Genomic DNA, 19,996 nt, shown 5'->3' with positions numbered 1-19,996 from the left:
TACGGAGACTAATATTCCCTTATTCTCCCGAGGGCCACGTTTCCTTCTTGTGGGTACAGTTCAGATGGGCAGTGATTTTCCCACTGCACAAGCCTTGAAGCTCCCTGCTATGGGCGTCACTGCACATTCATTCCAATCTAATTGCATAAAAGCCACTTTAATAGGACTTTTAAACTCTAGTCTACATCAGAATTCCTCTTTCCCTCCCTGGAAGGGGCTGCTCTGCACTCTCAGGGCTGGCAGAGCTGAGCTCATGCCTCCAGGGAGAGGTAACAGAGGGAGCTCAGACTCGTGGGGTGTCGGGGGTGACGTGACAGTCAGGATCCCCGCATAAGCTCTTTCCTGTACCTCTGTTTCTTAGCTGTAAAAAGAGGTGGATGAGTAAAGTTTTTCTAACTGTGAAGTTTTGTAGCTTGGAGCCTTCCCATGAGTACTGAGATTAGAACTGGCTTTGAGGGGTCTTTGGGAGCTCCTGAATGAGGGCCCAGGCTCTCCTGTTTGCTCCGCATGCAGCCAGGGCCTCTCTTGGCAGTGGTGCCCCTGGCTCCCTGTCCGGCAGGCGCCGGGATCCCCTTCCTTGTCCTCCTCCCCTGCCTTGGGCCAGGCCTGCCCTGGGATCCTGACCAGCTTTTTCTGGATTTGTGGGGGAGCTGGAGCTGCTTCAGTCTTGCAGAATCCTAAGGCCTGAGGAGGCCTATGAGGGAACATTCAGTCCAAGCTTCTCCTCTTTTAGTTGTGGAAACTGAAGCAGGAAGAGAGATTTGTTCTGGGTCAGTATTTCAGAAAAGCGGTTAGGCATCAGGTATATAAACATTTAATGTTTTCATGGTTATGTGTCTAATGTGTGATATTATAGACATTTGTGACTTACGATGATGCTAAATTCATTTAAGTGAAAAAACTGAGTTGACAAGAAAGTGTTAATAGTACAGAACACGGAGACTCAGCGGGAAGCTTGAAGATGGTTCAATGAAATTTGGGAAAGGAGACTAAGCCCTTGAACCCAAGCCTGTGGCCCCTGGTTCCGTGTCCTTTCCAGCAGGAGCTAATGCTGCCTGCAGAGTCTCCAGGGTCCTGGTTGACCCAGGCTTGGGCACTGTTGTGGCTGCAGGTGCCCTGGCCCTTGGTGACAGGGGCTTCCTCCATAGAGAGGGGCCTTGTCTGAAGCCAACATGGTGAGTGGTGCTCAAATTCTAGGGAGGAGGGTCCAGGACTAGGACAGGCCTTGGGGTCAGCACTGGGCAGATAGGAGGCTGGGGGAAGGGGCTGTGTAGCCCCCCGTGTGTCTCCTTCTGTGCGGGGAGTGCGTTCCCCATGGTTGGCGGAAACAGCAAGGCCATAAGGCGCCGTGTCTCAGACATGTAGTCCTCCTGAGAGACGAGGGGTGCAGGGGCTCAGGCTTGCTGCCCGCTCTAGAGAGGATCCCACTGTAGGAACCCCTGAACTAGGAAAGCACTCAGCCCAGTGTTGTCTACAGAAGGTCCTCCTTCCCAGCTGCTTTCCCGGTGGGGCCGGAGGTGATGCAGACAGATGGGAACAGCAGTGGCGTGCAAGGAGGGTGCTGGCAGTGATTGCTATAGACAGACAGCCCTGGGCAGGGGGGGTGTCAAGCACCCCAGCTGCATCCCCTAGGCAGTGAGGTGTCTCCCAGCTTGCAGAAGGCAAGGGCGGTGTTGATGCTAGGGAACTGGGTTCTGTAGTTCTGTAATTCCATAGTTGGGCAGCCAGTCTTAGGGCCTCTCTGGGGTGCCTGGGAGTAGTGGGAGCTGTGGGATTTGCCAGTTTCCAGGCAAGAGCTGAGCATGCCTCGTGCATGTAGGAGGATGCACACTCCTTGTGACTCCACGGCCGTGGCTTGCCACGGCCGTGGCTCGCCACGGTGCCAGTTTCGGATTCTCTGCTCAGCTATGGGGAGAGGGAGGGCAGAGCATCCCTGGCAGTGGATAATCCACAGCCAGACAGCCAGGCCAGGAATTGTTTTGTTTTCTTTGGCTCATTTTTGCTGGTGTTTTTTCTTTTTTTTTTTAAATAGTTTGTGCTGTGCATGTGATAAATTTTCCTTCCCAGTTCTATTGGAATTGGGCTATTAAAGTCAGCTTTTATTCCCTGAGCATGGGGGTGTGAGATGGCTCCAAGCCTGGGTGGCAGGCGGAAGTCAGTGTGGGAGGTAGCCCTGGACATAGGCGATGTCACATTTATTGAGCACTTACTTAGTGCATGCCAGGCACTGAGTGAAGACTCTACCTGCAGCATCTCGCTGAGCCATCGTGACAGCTCTGTGAGGTGGGTGCCACTTCCAGCAGCAGCTCCATAATTTCTCTGTGGGCTTGGTTTAGGGACAGCCATCTGGTGGACACCAGGGCCAAAGGCCTGGTGAAAGCTGCTTTTGTCTAATACTTTTCATTAAACTGAGAAAATGTCACTTGGCCACATCAGAGAATGGCAGCAGATGCCAAAGAAGATTATGGGGGAGCAAAACCTCCCAGGCCATCCTTGGCACTGCTACTGAGAATCCCCATCCTCATTTGACAGATGAGGGAAAGAGCTTGGAGCTGTACAGTAGTGAATCCACGGTCCCCAGTCGGCAAGCTGTGGATCAGGGACTCGAACCCAAGTCCTCTGGAAGCCAGAGCCTGTGGTTTCACCTCTGCACCACTTGGCATCGGGAGGTGGAGAGCTGAGCAGGACCTGAAGGCAGGGCATTATGGGGACTTCTGGAAGGTCCCTGGCAGGACAGGCCTGGTGGCTGCAGGGCATAGGTGGTCCTGCTCACAGGCCCCCAATGTCCCTGGGCTGAGGGCAGTTTACCAGGAGGAAGGGAGAGCTTTAAGGCATGGAGCAGCCCCTCTTCTGGGGGGGCCCTCTTGGCCCAGAGCACAAGCTTTTCATGCACCTTCCTCTCCCCTGCTTTGCCCAGCCTTGGGTGTGTGATGGAGAACTGCAATAAAGAAGCAGAATGCGCAGTTTGTGTCTTCACTCACCCCTGGCCTCCCCTGGCCACCCTGCCAGTGGGGACCCTGTGGCCCTCCGCCCCCAGAAACAACCAGGCTTGCTCCTTCCGTGCCCTCGAGCAGGGGCCCTGACAGTGATGGAGAGCCTGGCCTTGCCTGGCAGGGAAAGGAGCGAAATGATCAGCTCATGGCAATATCCTGCAGTCCGGAGGCGGGGGCGTGGGGAGCGGTGTGCGCAGGCCCACTCATGCCACTTGCTGGTGAATGGGGCTGCTAATGGTGGGCCCAGGGGAAGGAGCACTTCATCTGGAGTCAAGATGTGGGGGTGCCTTGGAGGTGTGGAGCTGGAGGAGTTCTTAACCTGTTTTGAGCCACAGGTGCCTTTGGGCATCCAGTGGAACTGTGTGGATTCTCTTTCGGACACACACAGGGTTTCATGTGTGACTTCAGGGGAGTTCGTGGGTCATTCTTCTTCTCCTGCCAACCCCAACTTCTCCTGCCTTGCCAGGCCATAGGTGTGAACTCCTTACAAATGTGAAAGTCCTTTGCAAATGGGAAAACCTTGCCAGGGTCACAAACTCAAAGGCCCACCCAAGGCAGGCTAGTGGCCCAGGTGGGCTGATACGTGAGGGGGCCGTGGTGGATGGTGACACAGACCTTGCAAAGGGGATGGCTGGCCCTCAGCTCCTGCCGGCTGGGCCATGAATTGCCAGAATTCTGGCTGGGTCCAGAGCTGCCAGATCTTCAGAGGTTTTAAAAGAAAAGCCAGAAAGCTGGATTTTCATAAGAAATCTTTAGATTCTTAAAAAAATAAAAACAAACAAACCCAGCTTATATCTTTTTAAAAACAGCTTTATTGAGATATAATTCACATATCATACAATTCACCCATTTAAAGTGAATTTTGGTATATTTAGAGATATGTGTGACCATTACTACAGTCAACTTAGAACATTTTCATGTCCTTAAAAGGAAACTCTGGACCAGGCGCGGTGGCTCATGCCTGTAATCCCAGCACTTTGTGAGGTCAAGGCAGGAGGATTGCTTGAGCCCAGGAGTTTGAGACCAGCCTGGGTAATATAGTGAGACCCTGTCTCTACAAAGAATAAAAACAAAATAGCCCTGGGCATGGTGGCATGCACCTATAATCCCAGCTACTTGGGAGGCTGAGGCAAGAGGATCACTTGAGCCCAAGAGTTTGAGGTTACGGTGAGTTATGATCATGACACTGCACTCCAGCCTGGGTGACAGAGTGATAACTTGCCTGCCTGCCTCTGAAATAACTAACTAAATAAAAGAAAAAGAAAAAAATAATAAAAAAGAAACACTGTATCCTTAGCTATCACCCCTGCCCTCCTACCCCTCCCAGCCCCAGGCAACCATTGATCCACTTTCTTTTTTTTTTTTTTGAGACAGAGTCTCATTCTGTCACCTAGGCTGGAGTGTGGTGGCATGATCTCAGCTAACTGCAATCTCCACCTCCCGGGTTCAAGCGATTCTCCTGCCTCAGCCTTCCGAGTAGCTGGGATTACAGACGTGTGCCACCACACCTGACTAATTTTTGTATTTTTAGTAGAGATGGGGTTTCACCATGTTGGCCAGGCTGGTCTTGAACTCCTGACCTCATGTGATCCACCCACCTTAGCCTCCCAAAGTGCTGGGATTACAGGCATGAGCCACCACACCTGGCTGATCCACTTTCTGTCTCTGTAGACTTGCCTATTCTGGACATCCTGTCAGTGGAGTCATATAATACATAATCTCCATTGACTAGCTTCTTTCACTTAGCCTAATATTTTCAAGGTTCATCCATGTTATTATAGGAGGTGTCTGTCCTTCACCCCTTTTTAGGGCTGTATAATATTCTATTGTATGGGAGGACCACATTTTGTTTGGGTATTGATGATTGACATTTTGGTTGTTTTCATCTCTGGCTATTGTGAATAGAGCTGCTGTGAATATCCATGTAGAAGTTTTGTTTTGTTTTTAGAGGTGGAGTCTAGCTATGCTGCCCAGGCTGGATTTGAACTCCTACCTCAAGGGATCCTCCTGCCTCAGCCTCCCCTTGTAGTGGGGACTACAGGTGTGTGTCACCGCACCTGGCAATGTACAAGTTTTTGCTTGAACGCTTGTTTTTAGTTCTTTTGGGTGTGTTTGTAGGCGTGGAATTGCTGGGTTATAGGGCAACTTTATGTTTAACCTTTGGAGGAGCCACCAGACCTTCCCAGGCGTTTTACATTCCCACTGCTCATGAGGATTCCACTTTTTCCAGGTCCTTGTCAACACTTGCTATTTTCCTTTTTGTAAATTCTAAACTTCCTAGTAGGCATGAAGGTATCTCATTCTGGGCAACTCATGGATTTCTTTTTCTTTTCTTTTTTTTTTTTTTGAGTTGGAGTCTTGCTCTGTTGCCAGGCTGGAGTGCAGTGGCACCATCTTGGCTCACTGCAACCTCCACCTCCCAGGTTCAAACGATTCTCCTGCCTTAGCCTCCCGAGTAGCTGGGACTACAGGCACGTGCCATCACGCCCAGCTAATTTTTATATTTTTAGTAGAGACGGGTTTTCACCATGTTGGCCAGGATGATCTCGATCTCCTGACCTTGTGATCTGCAAGCGTCAGCCTTCCAAAGGCTCACAGTGCCTTTGACCTCCCTCCTACCAACGTCGCCAAATCCCCTTTATTCTGCGCATCACAGCCTGGCACTAGCCCTAACCCTAACCCCCCCTCTCTCCCGCCAATCCCAGCCTTGTACTAAACCTACCCCTACACCTAACCCCCCCCCTTTCCCACCCATTTCAGCCTGCTACTAACCCTAACGCTAGCTCTAACCCCCCTCTTTCCCGCCCATCCCAGCCTGCTACTAACCCTAACCCTACTCTAACCCTAACCCTAACCCCCCTCTTTCCCGCCCATCCCAGCCTGCTACTAACCCTAACCCTAACTGTAATGCTAACCCTAATCCCCCTCTTTCCTGCCCATCCCAGCCTGGCACTAACCCTAACTCTAACCCTAACCCTAATCACCCCCTCTCCCACCCATCCCAGCCTGGTACTAACCCTAACCCTACCCCTAACCCCTGTCTCTCCCACCCATCCCAGCCTGGCAGGGAGACACATCTTACCTTCAGCATTTCCTCCCTCTTCCCACAAGCCCTTTGGAATGAGGTCTCTAAGTGGCAGACACCAGAAACATCATGCGTGATCCTGAGGTCTATGATGTGGGGTTTCAGGGAACCAACACGACCATGTGGAAATTTACCTCCTCTTTCCCCGTGACTGAGTTTGATCTGGGAGCTGAAGCTGCTCATCTTTTTTTTTTTTTTTTTTTTTTAATTGAGACAGGGCCTTGCTATGTTGCCCAGGTTGGTCTCGAACTCCTGGGCTCAAACAGTCCTCCTGTCTCAGCCTCCCAAGCAGCTGGAATTACAGGCATGTACCACCATGCTTAGTGTGAAGTGGGTAAGGGGGTCATTTTTATGTAATTGTCTAGTCAGAGTCTCATTGGAATCTCCCACCTCTCCAGGCTGGGTTCTGGGACTGGTTGGGCAGAGTCTGCTCCATGGCTTCCATCCAGCATAGCAGCTCTGGAACAGCAGCAGGGAGAGGCAGTAGGAGAAGGGTCTGTGGGTGGGCCAGAGATAGGACACAGTTTGCTGACACATACTTCTTGTGAATGCCTGGGCAGGTTAGGTAAGTTTATTTCTGGCATGGTGACAGACACACCTGTGGTTTGAGAGGAACACTCAGTATTATCAGTTGACCGTGATGGACCCGCAGCCTGAGACCTTATTGGTGTCGCACTGTGATCAGACTTTTAGGCTTTCCTGCCATGGGACAGGTCTTCTTGCTCTGGTTAATAGGAACCGTCACTCCCATTTACGAGGTGCTTCTAGGAGCCAGGGCTCCTTTCCAGTGCTTTTCACATACATGTGAGAAAACCGAGAAACAGAGATGCTATAACTTGGTTCTAGGTCACTCAGCCAAGAAGTGGCAGAGTGAGGGTTTGAACCCAGGCCGCTCATGCATGAATTTAGTGCCTCAACTGTAGATGGCAGACATGCCGGTGAGAAAGTGGGTCCCATGCCTTGTTTTAGAGGAGACTCTCTGGAATCAGCTCTGTGCCCCGGTCACTCCTGGGTCAGGTAGAAGAGTCTAATTGAAGCCAGCTCTCAGGATTTGCTGCCTGGAAGGAGAGGAGGTACATGTTTTGAAGACCTTGCACACATCTCCCATGTTCAAAGCCAGGCCTGGAAAACACTGGGCCAGGCTCTCTGCAGGGACTTACACCACCTCCAGCCCCATCCCCAGCCCTCCTTCCACATCTGGGTGTTGGGCATGGGGCCAGTTTGCAGGGGAAGGTGGGGATAAGGCTGCAGGCTCTGGGACCTGCTCAGATGGGAGGTAGAGCTGGCAATGGGGTAGCTGGTGTCCTGGGACCTCCTTGGGAAGAATGCATTGAAGCCTCCCATTTTTCTTTTAGCCTGGTTCTGGGTAAAAGTTGGGGTGAGGAGAATGGTCAGGGTCCCTGCTCCTGACCAAGGCGACAGCCTCATCCCCTGCAGTCCTTTGCCCCGAGGTTTTGGCTGGGGAAATGGATAGAAATGTCCAGAAGCCCAGGCCTTTCACCATGGGGAGGCGAGGCCACTCCGTGCAGTCCCGCCTGCACTTCTGAACCACGCGGAGCTGCCTCCTGCCCTGCTTGTGTTTTGCTGGAGTGCATAGTTATTATTTCAACAGCTTCACAGAAACTCCGCCCACACCCCTGCGCTTCTGCACTTGCGTTTGCATTTCTCCCAGTCCCCTTTCGAGCTCCATTCGTCTATAAGCTTCTAGATGAAGTCCACGCTGAACTCACAGTGGGTTTCCTTGTAGTCCCTGTTGGACCTGAGCTTCCTGTGATCCTGGGACCCACGTACCTCTCACCTTAGTGTCTGTGCTGGAGCCCTTGAGTGGATGGGCATGAATGTTATTCTCCGCCTCTCCCCTGTTGGACGTTTGGACTGCTTTAGGTGACGGCTGTTGTAAATAACGCCATGATGAACATCTTTGTGTGGGTGGTCTTTTTTTTTCTCCTTTGGAGATTTTCTCAGGGGCTCCCAGCACCTTCTAACTTTTTCTTTCAATCCCCAAATCAAGGCTGGAGAGACTGTTCCCCTCTTCTGTGTCCATTGCTCCCCACTGGGTCTCACTTTACACATTTCCCCAAGTGACCGTCCTGCATTGGGTCACCTGTGGGATGTCCCACCCACCCACGATACTTGCCTGGAGCTGCCTGGCTGTGGCCCGTGGTGCATGCTGCCTGGGCGCCCTTTGGCTTCGGGCTGGTGTGCTGGTGGCGTCCACCTTTTGTGCTTGAGTCCTCAACCCAATCATCTTCTTGATGAGGACCAAGGGACATTTTAAAGGAGCAAAAAAGTCTCACTAAATAGATGTAGAATTTCCCAGCATTTTAAAGACTTATGAAATGCATTTTTATATGGGGCCAGCTGGGGAGTTTCTCATTAGCTTGGCTGGGGAGCCTGTGGGGAGTTGAGCTAAGTGGAGCCAGGCAGGCTGGGTAGGAAGACGCGGTGGCCCTGAGCTCACCGGGGGAGCGTGGCAGGCATGCGCCGGCGGGTTGGCTCCATGGACCCCTGGCCAGGCAGCCCGGGCTGCGCCTTTGTTAGAGCTGCTCCCCCTCCAGCACAGGGGGCCTCAGAAATCGTCAGGTGGTGACTGGAGCTGAGAGGTGGCCACTCTGTTACCATGGTGAGCAGTCTATGGGGTAGGGCATTCTGTATCTTGTGTGCACACGGATGCATGCACTTGTGTGTGTGCTTGTGTGTGAGCATGCCCAGGTAGCTGCAGCCCTGACTCGGACCCCTGGCAGGGGGAGGCTCCAGCACCCCTGTGCTCCGCCTGCTGGTTTGTGCTGCATCCTGGTCTCCCTGGGGCTGCCTTGGACCAGTTCTCTGAGGAGGAGGTGGCATTTCCTGCCCACCCTTTTCCTCTGGCTCTGCACCAGCCTTGGGGCCCCCATTGGGCTCCACTGTACTTGGCTTCCTCGTCGACATGCCTGCTGTGCACATGTGTATGCAGAGCCTGTGCATACATGTACACATGTGTGCTCTGGACTCAAGCGTGCTGGTGCCCAGGACATGTGGAAGTGAACACGTGTGCAGTGCGTCTTCTGACTCCTGTTTTCCTCCTGTACCTCTACCCTGGCTGATGACTTCGCTTCCACGGAGCTAGGCTTGTCTTGCTGATTTCTACCCACTTGAGATGGACTTGGGGCTTCCCTGATGGCAGGGATGCTGTCATTTGTCTCGTGTCCCTGGCCTGGCATTGAGACTTTGCAGCGCAGTTGCTCAGTTGATTTGGGACCATCTGCCCCAGCAAGCCCATGGCCCTGCCCCTCCTCTCCTGGTGCTGTTGGGCTTTTCGGGGGACTTCAGTAATGAGGATTGTAAAGACAAGGAGGGGCCAGTCCTACTTTCTCCAAAGCTGGGGTGCTCCCTGAGGATGGAAAGGCCTCTCTTTGGTGTTGGCCGTTTCCTAAGTCCCCAAGGATCCCGCTGTCCTGCTGGTGGACATTGGAAATCAATAGTTCTTTGGCGACTTGAAGCCTGCCTGTAAACAGTCAGGCATGTCTGTGGGTTGGGGTGTGTGGGGTGGGGTGCCAATGGCATCACTCCTCATGCATTTGGGGGAGTTGCTGCCCATCCTGCTCCCTCCAGTGTTGCCCAGCCTTGTGCCCTGGGGTGGTTTGCACCAGTGCTCCTCAAACTTGAACATGTGTGCAAATTGTCAAGATGCAGATTCTGACTCAGCAGGTCTGGGTAGGGCCTGAGATTCTGCATTTCTAACAGGCTCCAGGGTGATGTTGATGCTGCTGGTCCACAGACTGTGTGTGTCCCCTTGGCATTTTTTGAAGCTCAGCCTAAATGACACCTCCTCCAGGAAGTTTCCCATGATAACCCTGACATAATTTTGTGCCCCCTGAGCCAAAGAGCTCCTGATCCTGGCCCTCAGTGCTCCCGCTGCCCTCTGCTTGGTTCTAATGTTCCTTCTCTTATACCCAGCTCCCTGATGCTCTGCTCACTCCTAGGGGACAGTGACCAAGTCTGATTCTCTGTGTCCCCACAGCCCAGCCCTGGCTTGGCAGTTGGCAGGTGCCTGGCAAATGTCTGCCAAGATGCAGAACCTCACCTCCACTTCTTCGTCTGTATTTGTCCTGGGAAGTGCAGGGCCTGAGTTTTGTTCACTTTGTTTAGAGCAAAATCTGGGTTTGAGGTCTAGATACTTATTAGCTGTTCAATATGGAGTAAGTTACTAAACCTCCCTGTCATTTCATTTTCTCATCGGAAATGGGGAGAATAATAATTCTACTTCCTAAGGCCATTGTGAGGATGGCACAGGGAATCCGCATGGAGTGCTCAACCCCTAAGGTGCCACCTGGCACCCTGTACCTTTACTTTTGCTATTGACACCATGTGGAGGGAAGTGCCATAGGAGCTTAGCTCTGAGCTTTGCGTCTGTATGGGTGACAGAGAAGGCTCAGATGGGCCCCTCCTTCTCGTCACATCGTCACAGCTTCCTGCCTTTCTCCCCACATCGTGACTGGCAATCTCTGGGCATGGCCACAGTGCCTGGGGCAATCCGCTTCACCTTCCTGCAGATTTGGGGTGGAACTGAGTCTGTAGGGAACCATTCTTGTTCACCGTGGTTGGTGAGGCATGGCTTGTTTCCCAAGTGGGGAAGGCCAGGTGGGGTGGGGGTTGGTGGGAGGTGGGCAGGGTCTGCTCTGAAAGGTAGAGGCCTGAGGCTGACCTGAGATCAGGTTCCTTCCCTGGGTGGGGCTGGACACATGGACTGTGCGGCCATGGGCCAGTGCCCAGTAGGAAATGGCCAAAATCAGCTTGACCACACCACCTGGCGTGTGTTGGCTTCCTGGGTGGACACTCTGCAGGGCCCAGCTCCTGGGTTGGATATGGTCAATGGTGCCCTGCTGTAGACCGCAGGCAGCCCACAGGGGTTAGGCTGCTGTCATGTCAGCTGACATTCCCTTAACATTCTTGAATGTGCAGGCAGGTGCACACACACACACACACACACACTCACACACACATGAAATTATGCTGAACCTGGCTATCTGATGCCTCTCTGGTTCAAAAAATTATTATTTTACCTCCACTGATAATTTTTTCTCCTTTGTCATGGTTGATTGCTTTAACTGATGGCTGCTGGCCATACGTGATAGTTAGCACATCAGACTCATGCTTAGTCTGGCAAATATGATATATTTTACTTATGCTATTCTACTTATCAAGGCTAAATGCCTTGCAAACCTGGCAAGCTTGTGGAGGCAGGGACAGTGCCTGTTTGCTTCCTGTCGTATCCTCAGCAATTATCACTGTCTTAACAATAACAATTAAAAAATAATAACCATCTAGTGAGCATCCACTTGGTGCCAGACAGGGGGCTGTGACATGCATTATCTCATTTAAGCCTTGTTAACCACAGTATTAGCATTCCCATCTCACAGATGAGCAACTGAGGCCAAAGAGCTAAAGAGACTAGTCCAGTCTGCACAGCTAGTTGGGGTTTTGTCTGAGTCTATGGCACGCTTTCTGTAGTTGCTAATTCACAGTGCCTGGGACTCAGTGGAGACTTACTGCATCTTGGTGGAATGACGGGCACTAGAATGTGCTGTAAGCCCTAATGTCATTGCAGCGACACACCACTAGTGAGAAGCCACCAGGGTCAGTGTGGGAATGAGTGATTGCTGATGGGCAAAAACCTGTGAGTGCTCTTTGGTGGTGATGTGTAAATTCACAAGTCATTGTGTGTGCATGCATGTGCACACACAACATACACATATTACATGCACACAAACACAAGGATGCATGCACACATTCATACATATATATGCTCATACTCTCACTCAGTGCAAATGTACTCCACACAATGCACATGGACATTCACACACATGTAGGTACACATTTGCACACAATGCACATGTACCACCCATGCACATGTAAACACACACGTACGTGCACATTGGCATATGCATACTCCACACAATACACACATTCACATATATGGGCCTTCACATACATGTTCCTCCATACTACACACATATGTACGCACAGCCAAGTGCATGCATATGCATAACGCACACCCACACAGATGCCTGCAGACACAGGTATGCACACACATGCATAACACAGATGCACACCCATACGTGCATACAGGAGTGTGTTCACACTGCCAACATACCCATAGTGCGCATGTGCACACACTTACAAATGCATGCACATACAGAGGCATACACACATATGCAGCATTCACTCATCCACACCCAGGCATGCAAATGAGCAGAAAAAGCCTGTTTCTGGGCTGTCTCCCTTGAAGGATCAGGAACAGTGCCCAGGTGGGGTGTTCAAGATGTCCAGATTGTCTCCTTGCTCTCTGTTTTCTTTCTTCCATTTCTTTGTCGTACCCTCAGGGCCCTAGACATTCTTTCCATCCAAAGATTTGCACCCCCGCACTTGGACCCAGTGCTGGGCTGACCCTGGTGTGGACCTAGACCCCAGTCTTGGTGCATCTGTCTGTTCGCCTGCCTGGCCTGCTGTGGCCTGCATGGGCCGCCCCGCAACCCCCAACTTGCATGTGACTTCATTTTCCACCCTGCACCTGCCTCTTTAAGAGACCAGGGGCCTGGCAGGCCTGTCCCCAGGGTCGGGGCTGGGGGAGGCTGGACAGCTGCAGGTTGGGGGGAAGCTCTGTGAGCTCCCAGTGGCCTCTTGGAGCCTGGGTAATGCTGGGGAAACTGAAACAAAGGCCGACAATGGCCTCCTTCCCTCCCCGGGTGGCCTCGGAGCAGGGCCTGCCTGGGCGGCCTCTGGGGGCCCCTGTTATTTCCTGTGCTGGCTGTGGGGCTCCTGGCCAGCTTGGAATGGGGCAGGAAGCTGGGCAGGGCATCGCCTCCCCACCCGCTGGGCTGGCCCTCGCAGGCCAGAGTAGCCGCTCCTGGGAGTGGGGGTCGGCTCAGCGTTCCTGTTCTGTGACCGCTGCTCCAGCTCCGCTTGGCCTGGTCTGCCCTACTCAGGTCTGGCCAGGCCTCCCAGGAGGGAAACTCAGCCTTCCGTCTCCGCTGCACTCTCCCTGCTGCCGACTCCATGTGCTCCCACCATCTTCATTGAGTCCATCTATGCTGTCACCTGAGCTCCTGCATCTCCTCTCCCTAAATGGCCCAAGTCTCTGTGTTCAGAGCCCTTGCCCCACAGAGCCAAGGACAGGGTCAGGCAGGGAGCATTTCATGGCTTATTAATTAATTCATTTGGGATTATGCTAGAGGTTAGCATAGGTTTGGTTATCAGGGTTAGGGTTACACTGAAGGTTAAGTTTAGCGTTAGGTTTACCAAACCCTGCAGACCAAAAAGACACGAGCGTTAAGGGCATGGGTTTTCAGGCAGATAGGCCCTTATTTCAATCCTGATTCACCACCAGTTATTCATCATAGTATTGTCAGGCGTCTGTGTGCTTCTAGGCCACAAGGGCACAGTTGGGTCCCTGACTTCCAGGACTCACATTCTAGAGTGAGGAGGCAGCAGTGGGCAGGTGAACACACACAGCACAAATTAAGTGTATTCACTGCGAGAATGGGCTTGACTCAGTGATTGCACCTTCCCAGAGCTCAGTTTCGTGATCTGTAGAATGGGAATAACAAAGCCCCTACCTTGTGGCACCATTATAAGGACAAGTGAGAGGGTACATGGCATGTGTCCAGCATGGTGCCTGGCACACAGCATGTCCCCAATAAGTGCTAACTGTGATGATTACTGATGAAAGGCTGTGGAGGTGGCCTGTGGGTCAGTGGGGAGCTCAAATAATAGTTGAAGAGACTAATTATGTCAAAACCTAAGGGAAGGGTCAGGATGCCTTTGAGCCTCCTGGCAGCCAAGGCCCAAAGAGAAATAGAATCAAAGCTGCTTCTGTATTATGTAAGAGCTTGGGACAGACCAGTGTTTTCCCCCTGGCTTGGAATGCTGAGGAATTTATTCTGTGGATCCTCATTAATCAATGGACAAACAGCAGGAACCATCTCAGTAACAATTTGGCACACGATGCAGAAACATCTTTCTTAGAGTTCCTTCTTCAATTGACCCTGGAAAAATGCTCCGTGCCTCAGTGCACCACACAACCCTGGAGTTCCATGCAGTACAGCCTGGAGGGAGCTGGGCGGAGGCAATGCTGCCTTTGCTGGGCTGCGTCTGGGGGCTGGTGGGGCAGCTGCTGGGGTAACTTTCCTAAGTGCCTGGTTAAGTGCAATTGAATGGGTTTCTTTAAGGCAGGATCTCCAAGGGCCCTCAACATGCCTGTGGATGCTTTGAGTCATAGAGAGGGTTCTTAAAACTCTTGGGCTCAGAATCTGTCCTTCATCCCTTTTTTTGACTACCACCTATCCCTAAGCCCGGAATCTTGGAACACAGTTTGGGAAGCTCTGTTTATGTGCTTCTCCTTTGAACTGAACACCATGGGAGGCACCTCACTCACGGTGTCCCCTCCTCCCCTTGCCCAGGCTGTCATTTGGCTGTGGTTTATTCCGATAGGCCTGGGGGTCTTCATCTGGCAGAGCCCACCTACCTGTTGCTTACTTCTTACTGGATGATTGCATTTACTCATCTTATCTGAGTCCAATCCAGCCTCCAACAGGGGTGCAGTTAGGGAAACTGAGGCTCAGAATGCGTAGAGGGCTCAGGGCATGCTCACACACATGCATACACCTGCATGCACGCACGATCACCCACTTTTTGCTCTGCGTGTGTAGGAACGTTGTTCTGTGTCTGAGATCTAAAGTCTGGCTGGAGCCCCCACTCCCTCTCCTGCCCACCTCCCCCTCCTGGTGGGCAGGACTGGGAGCCTGCCCCAGTTAGGCCTGCCAGTGGCCACTTACTCCGTGTCTGGCGGGTGCCCTGTGGAGTTTCCATGGTGAGCTGTCCTCTGGGGGCCCTGGGTGGGACTTTCCATCTGGGTGGAAACCTGACCCACTGGCCCAGGGCTGGAAGGGGAGGAAATGCCTTCTCCAAACGTGGAAAGAGGAAGCAAAGAGAGGTGGCCAGCCTGGGATTCCAGCCACAGTCCCTGACTTCTGCAAAGCCACAGGGCCTGAGGACCCCAAGGAGCCTGGGAAAGAGCTGCGTAGGACTCACCCATCAGGGACGGCCACAGCTCAGATAGGGCCATAGCTGCACAGTGTGGCTTCGCTTTGGGAGCTGACTGTTGTAGGCTCCTGCGGTTCTGCCCTTGAGCTCGTGCATGTCTGTGCTGGCATTCCTTGCATGCTCTTGCAGAGACTTGGGGCCAGCCAGTTGGTAAATGGCTGGGCCAGGATTTGGACTCAGCTCACTGTCCCCAAGGCCCATGTGGTTGTCACTCTGCCTCCTTGCCTCCCTCAAGCAGGCATTTCCATAGGCATTGCCTCACTGAGTCCTTGCAGGCGCACTTTGACCACTGGTATTATCATTATTCTTGTATTTCATAGGCGGAAATTGAGGCTCAGAGAGGCTAGGCATCTTGCCCAATGTCACACGGCAAGTTTGTGGCAGAGCTGCACTATAGCACAGATTCCACTCACCCTTTACTTTGCTGACAACAACATATGCCTATGTACAGGTCATTATTTATCATTTAACTTCCTTCAACATAGATAGGCACATTTGCCAAAAAATGAGGACAATAACAGTGTAAAGGGATTGGCAATTGCAGTCAACAGGAGCTGGCTTACTCAGGGAACCTGCGATGTGGTTAGGCACTGTGTCCCCACCCAAATCTCTTGAATTGTAATCCCCCAAATCCCCATGTGTCAGGTGGAACAGGTGGAGATAACTGAATCATGAGGGCAGTCTCCCCCGTGCTGTTCTCGTGACAGTGAGTGAGTTCTCACAAAATCTGATGGCTTTTTTTGTTTGCTTTTTGTTTTTTGTTTTTTGTGAGATGGAGTCTTGCTCTGTCACCCAGGCTGGAGTGCAATGGTGGCATCTCGGCTCACTGCAATTTTCGCCTCCTGGGTTCAAGCGATTCTCCTGCCTCAGCCTCCCGAGTAGCTGGGATTACAGGCACCCACCACCATGCCTGGCTAATTTTTGTACTTTTAATAGAGATGGGGTTTCGCCATGTTGGCCAGGCTGGTCTCGAACTCCTGACCTCAGGTGATCCACTCGCCTAGGCCTCCCAAAGTGCTGGGATTATAGGCATGAGCCACAGTGCCCAGCCAATCTGATGGTTTTATAAGGGGCTTCCCCCTTCGCTCAGCACTCACTCCATCCTGCCACCCTGTGAAGAAGGTGCCTGCTTCTCCTTTGCCTTCTGCTATGATTATACATTTCCTGAGGCCTCCCCAGCCATGTGGAACTGTGAGTCAATTAAACCTCTTTCTTTATAAACTACCCAGTCTCAAATATTTCTTCATAGCAGTGTGAGAATGGACTAATACAACCTGTGATATGGGTGAGAATCTGCTGTTCCCTTGGGTGTTGGTCTCTGTGGCCCCTTGTGGGGCAGGTGAATTCGACTCTGGGGTTTTAAGATGTATTTTCATCCCACATGCTTGATGTACGGACCAAACCATTCTCCATGGATGTATCTCAAGCCACAGCAGTTGTATCTTAGGGGAGAGGAAAGAGTTTTGGGGAATAACTTTAACTCTAAGACACATTTGCCTCATAGACTAACTTTAGAACCTGGCTCTCCCTTGCCCCCGAAGCTGGGACAACAGGGGTGAGCCTGTGCCTGACCCACGGGTTCACCAAGGATGCTTGGACCAATGTGTCAGGGCAGGTGTGATGGCCAATTCTGTGTCAACATGACTGGGCTAAGGGCTGCCCAGACAGCTGGTGAAACATGATTTCAGAGTGTGACTGTGCAGGTGTTTCCGGAAGAGATGAGCATTTTGATGGCTGGACTGAATAAAGCAGACGGCTCTCACCGGTGCAGGCTGGCATCATCCAGTCCACTGATGGTTCGGATAGAATGAAAAGGCAAAAGAAGGGTGAATTTGCTCTCTTTGTTTGAGCCGGGCCATCCGTCTTCTCCTGCCCTTGGACGTTGGCACTCCTGTTTCTTGCGCCTTCAGCCTGGGACTGGGACCGACAACATTAGCTCCCCTGGGTTTCAGGCCTTGGGATTTGGACATGAACTGCAGCATCGGCTTTCCTGGGCTTCCAGCTTGCAGATGACACAGGGTGGGATGTTTCCAGCTTCTATACCTGTGTGATCCAGGCCCTCATAACACATCTCTTTTGTATGATCCAGGCCCTCATAACACATCTGTGTGATCCAGGCCCTCATAACACTTCTCCATATATCCATATGTGGATCCTCTTGACTCTAGTTCTTGGGAGAACCCTGGCTAAGGCTCTAGTTCTTGGGAGAACCCTGGTGAGGGTATGTGGGAGCTGAATTTTCTCTGTGTGAGTCCATTTTCATACTGCTGTGAAGAAATACCCAAGACTGGGTAATTTATAAAGAAAAAGAGGTTTAATGGCCTTACAGTTCCACATGGCTGGGGAGGCCTCATAATCATGGTGAAAGGCAAAGGAAGAGCAAAGGCACGTCTTACATGGTGTCAGGCAAGACAGAATGACAGCCAAGCAAAGGGGGACACACCCCTTATAAAATCATCAGATCTTGTGAGATTTACTCACTACCATGAGAACAGTATGGGGGAAACTGCCCCCATGATTCAATTATCTCCAACAGGGTCCCTCCCACAACACATAGGAATTTTGGGAACTACAATTCAAGATGAGGCTGTACTTGGTGGCTCATGCCCGTAATCCCAGCATTTTGGGAGGCTGAGGCAGGAGGATCACTTGAGGTCAGGAGTTCAAGACCAGCCCGGCCACCATGGTGAAACCCTGTCTCTACAAAAAATACAAAAATTAGCCAGGTTTGGTGGTGCATGCCTGTAATCCCAGCTACTCTCAGGAGGCTGAGGCAGGAGAATTACTTGAACCTGAGAGGTGGAGGTTGCAGTGAGCTGAGATCACACCATTGCACTCCAGCCTGGGTGACAGAGTGAGAAGAGTGAGACTCCTTCTCAAAAAAAAAAAAAAGAAAAAAAAAAAAAGAAATTCAAGATGAGATTTGGGTGGGGACACAGGACACAGCCAAATGATACCAGTCTCCATCGGTGGTGTTATGCTTAGTCTTACTCCTGAACAACACCTCTCAGCCCACTTCCCGGGGCCTGACCTGGAGGTGCCTTGGGCCTTGGCAGAGGGGAAGATTGGCTTCTCTGCTCCTCCGTCCCTTGGCCCTGACTCCTCCAGCATCCAGCACCCCTCCAAGCTCTGGTGCGAGGGAGGGAAGGTGGGGGCTGGAAGCCATGGCCTCCTGCTGCCGTGGGGAGGCTCCTGTGGGGTGGCTGGCTGGATTCAGAGGCCACCAACAACTTTGGGAAGTCTTAGTGCCCTGGGCCAGGTGGAAGCAACAGAGGCTTCACTGGGGCAGTTGGCTGGGAGAGCCACGTTGGTGGGTGATGTAGTAGGGCCCGGAGATGATCTCTTGTAGGCCCGCACTTTGTCCTTCGTCTGCATCTTGGCCCCTATGCCTTGTGCCCCTCCAAGAGCACCCTCTCTCCCCTTTCCCACCTACTCCAAAGCGGCAGTCTTCCAAGGCCCAGCCGCTGTCCCTGCCTTCCACAAACCCTTTGCACATGAGTCTTCTGGGGGGGCCTGTCCTTTCCATGAACCCCTATCCTGCCCTTCAGAGCCTATGACGACCACATGCTGGCTTGTTCCTTTTCCTCAGCCGTTCATAGGCTTCGTCTCCCTCCCACCGTGGAGCAGGTTCTCTCCCTCCCCCACTCCCCCTAACCCCAGTAATCTAGCACCAGGCTCACACTATACATTTACTCATGGATGGACAGTTTCTCAGCACTTCTAGCACCAGGAAGTTCTACTTAATGTCTAACCACCTTTTCCATTGCTGCTGGCTGAGCCTCGGTGCTGTTGTTGCAAGACCTCTCTTTGAAGGGCTGTGATGGTTATGAGCCTGCACCACTGGCAGGATCCATGAGGGCCCATTCATTCATTCATTCGTTCATTCTTTTATTCGTTCTTTCAGTCACAGATATTATTGAGCACCTACCATGTGCTGGTGAACATCCAGGAACAGAACTGACAAAGTCTCTGCTGTGCTCAGAGCTCACAGTCTTGTGGGGAGATGGCACTAGAAAAGTAAAAAATGAATCAATGAATAAAAATGCACCACATGCTTTCACTAGGGGTGGCCAGCAGGGTGACCAGATAGAGTGGTGGGAGGTGAGGAGGAGAGGGCCGGCTGTGTTGGGGTGGTCAGAGAGGCCTCTGTGCCAAGGAGGGGGCGTTAGAGCCATGCACAGCAGCGGAAGCAGTGTCCCAGGCGTTCCCCACTGTGGGACAGAAGGGACTTCACTGTGCCTGGAGGAGAGCAAGTGCCAGGCAGAGGAGGGAGAGGTGGGCTTGGAGATGAGGGAGGGAGACGGGGGTGTGAAATGAGGTGGTGGGGGGAGCGTGAGGTCAGGGAGATGAGAGGGGGAGAGAGGGGAAAGACGGAGCAGAAAGGAAGGAGGTGAGGTTGGGAGATTGTCGAGGGGAGCAGGCAGAAGTGTCTCATTTCAGGCCTGGAGCCTTAGTGGGTGCCTTGGCTTTTCTTCTGAGTTGATGGGGAACCAGGGAGAGCTTTGCACAGGGCAGTGGCGTGATCAGGTTTATATCTGGAAGAGATCCCTCTAGTTGTGTGTGGGGAAGAGATGGTCGGGGCTGACCAAGTACTCATCCAGGTGCAAGCTTATGGGGTTGGGAGCAAGGTCAGGAGGTAAGCAGAGGTCAGATTCTGAGTTTCTTTTTTCTTTTCTTGCCTTTTCTTTCTTTCTTTTTCTTTTCTTTTTTTTTTTTTTTTTGAGACAGAGTCTCATTCTGTTGCCCAGGCTGGAGTGCATTGGCGCGATCTCGGCTCACTGCAACTTCCACCTCCCGGGTTCAAGTGATTCTCCTGCCTCAGCCTCCCGAGTAGCTG

General features: G+C 52.1%; 1 protein-coding gene across 3 annotated transcripts in view; it reads left to right on the top strand.

Annotated features, from left to right (window-relative positions):
• ZNF423 (zinc finger protein 423) overlaps positions 1-19,996 on the top strand; it is a 364,983-nt gene that overhangs the window by 66,491 nt on the left and 278,496 nt on the right. The window lies entirely within an intron of this gene.

The sequence above is a fragment of the Pan troglodytes genome, chromosome 18, assembly GCF_028858775.2.
Source record: "Pan troglodytes isolate AG18354 chromosome 18, NHGRI_mPanTro3-v2.0_pri, whole genome shotgun sequence".
Classification (NCBI taxonomy): Eukaryota; Metazoa; Chordata; class Mammalia; order Primates; family Hominidae; genus Pan; species Pan troglodytes.
This window is presented reverse-complemented; position numbering and strand designations above follow the sequence as displayed.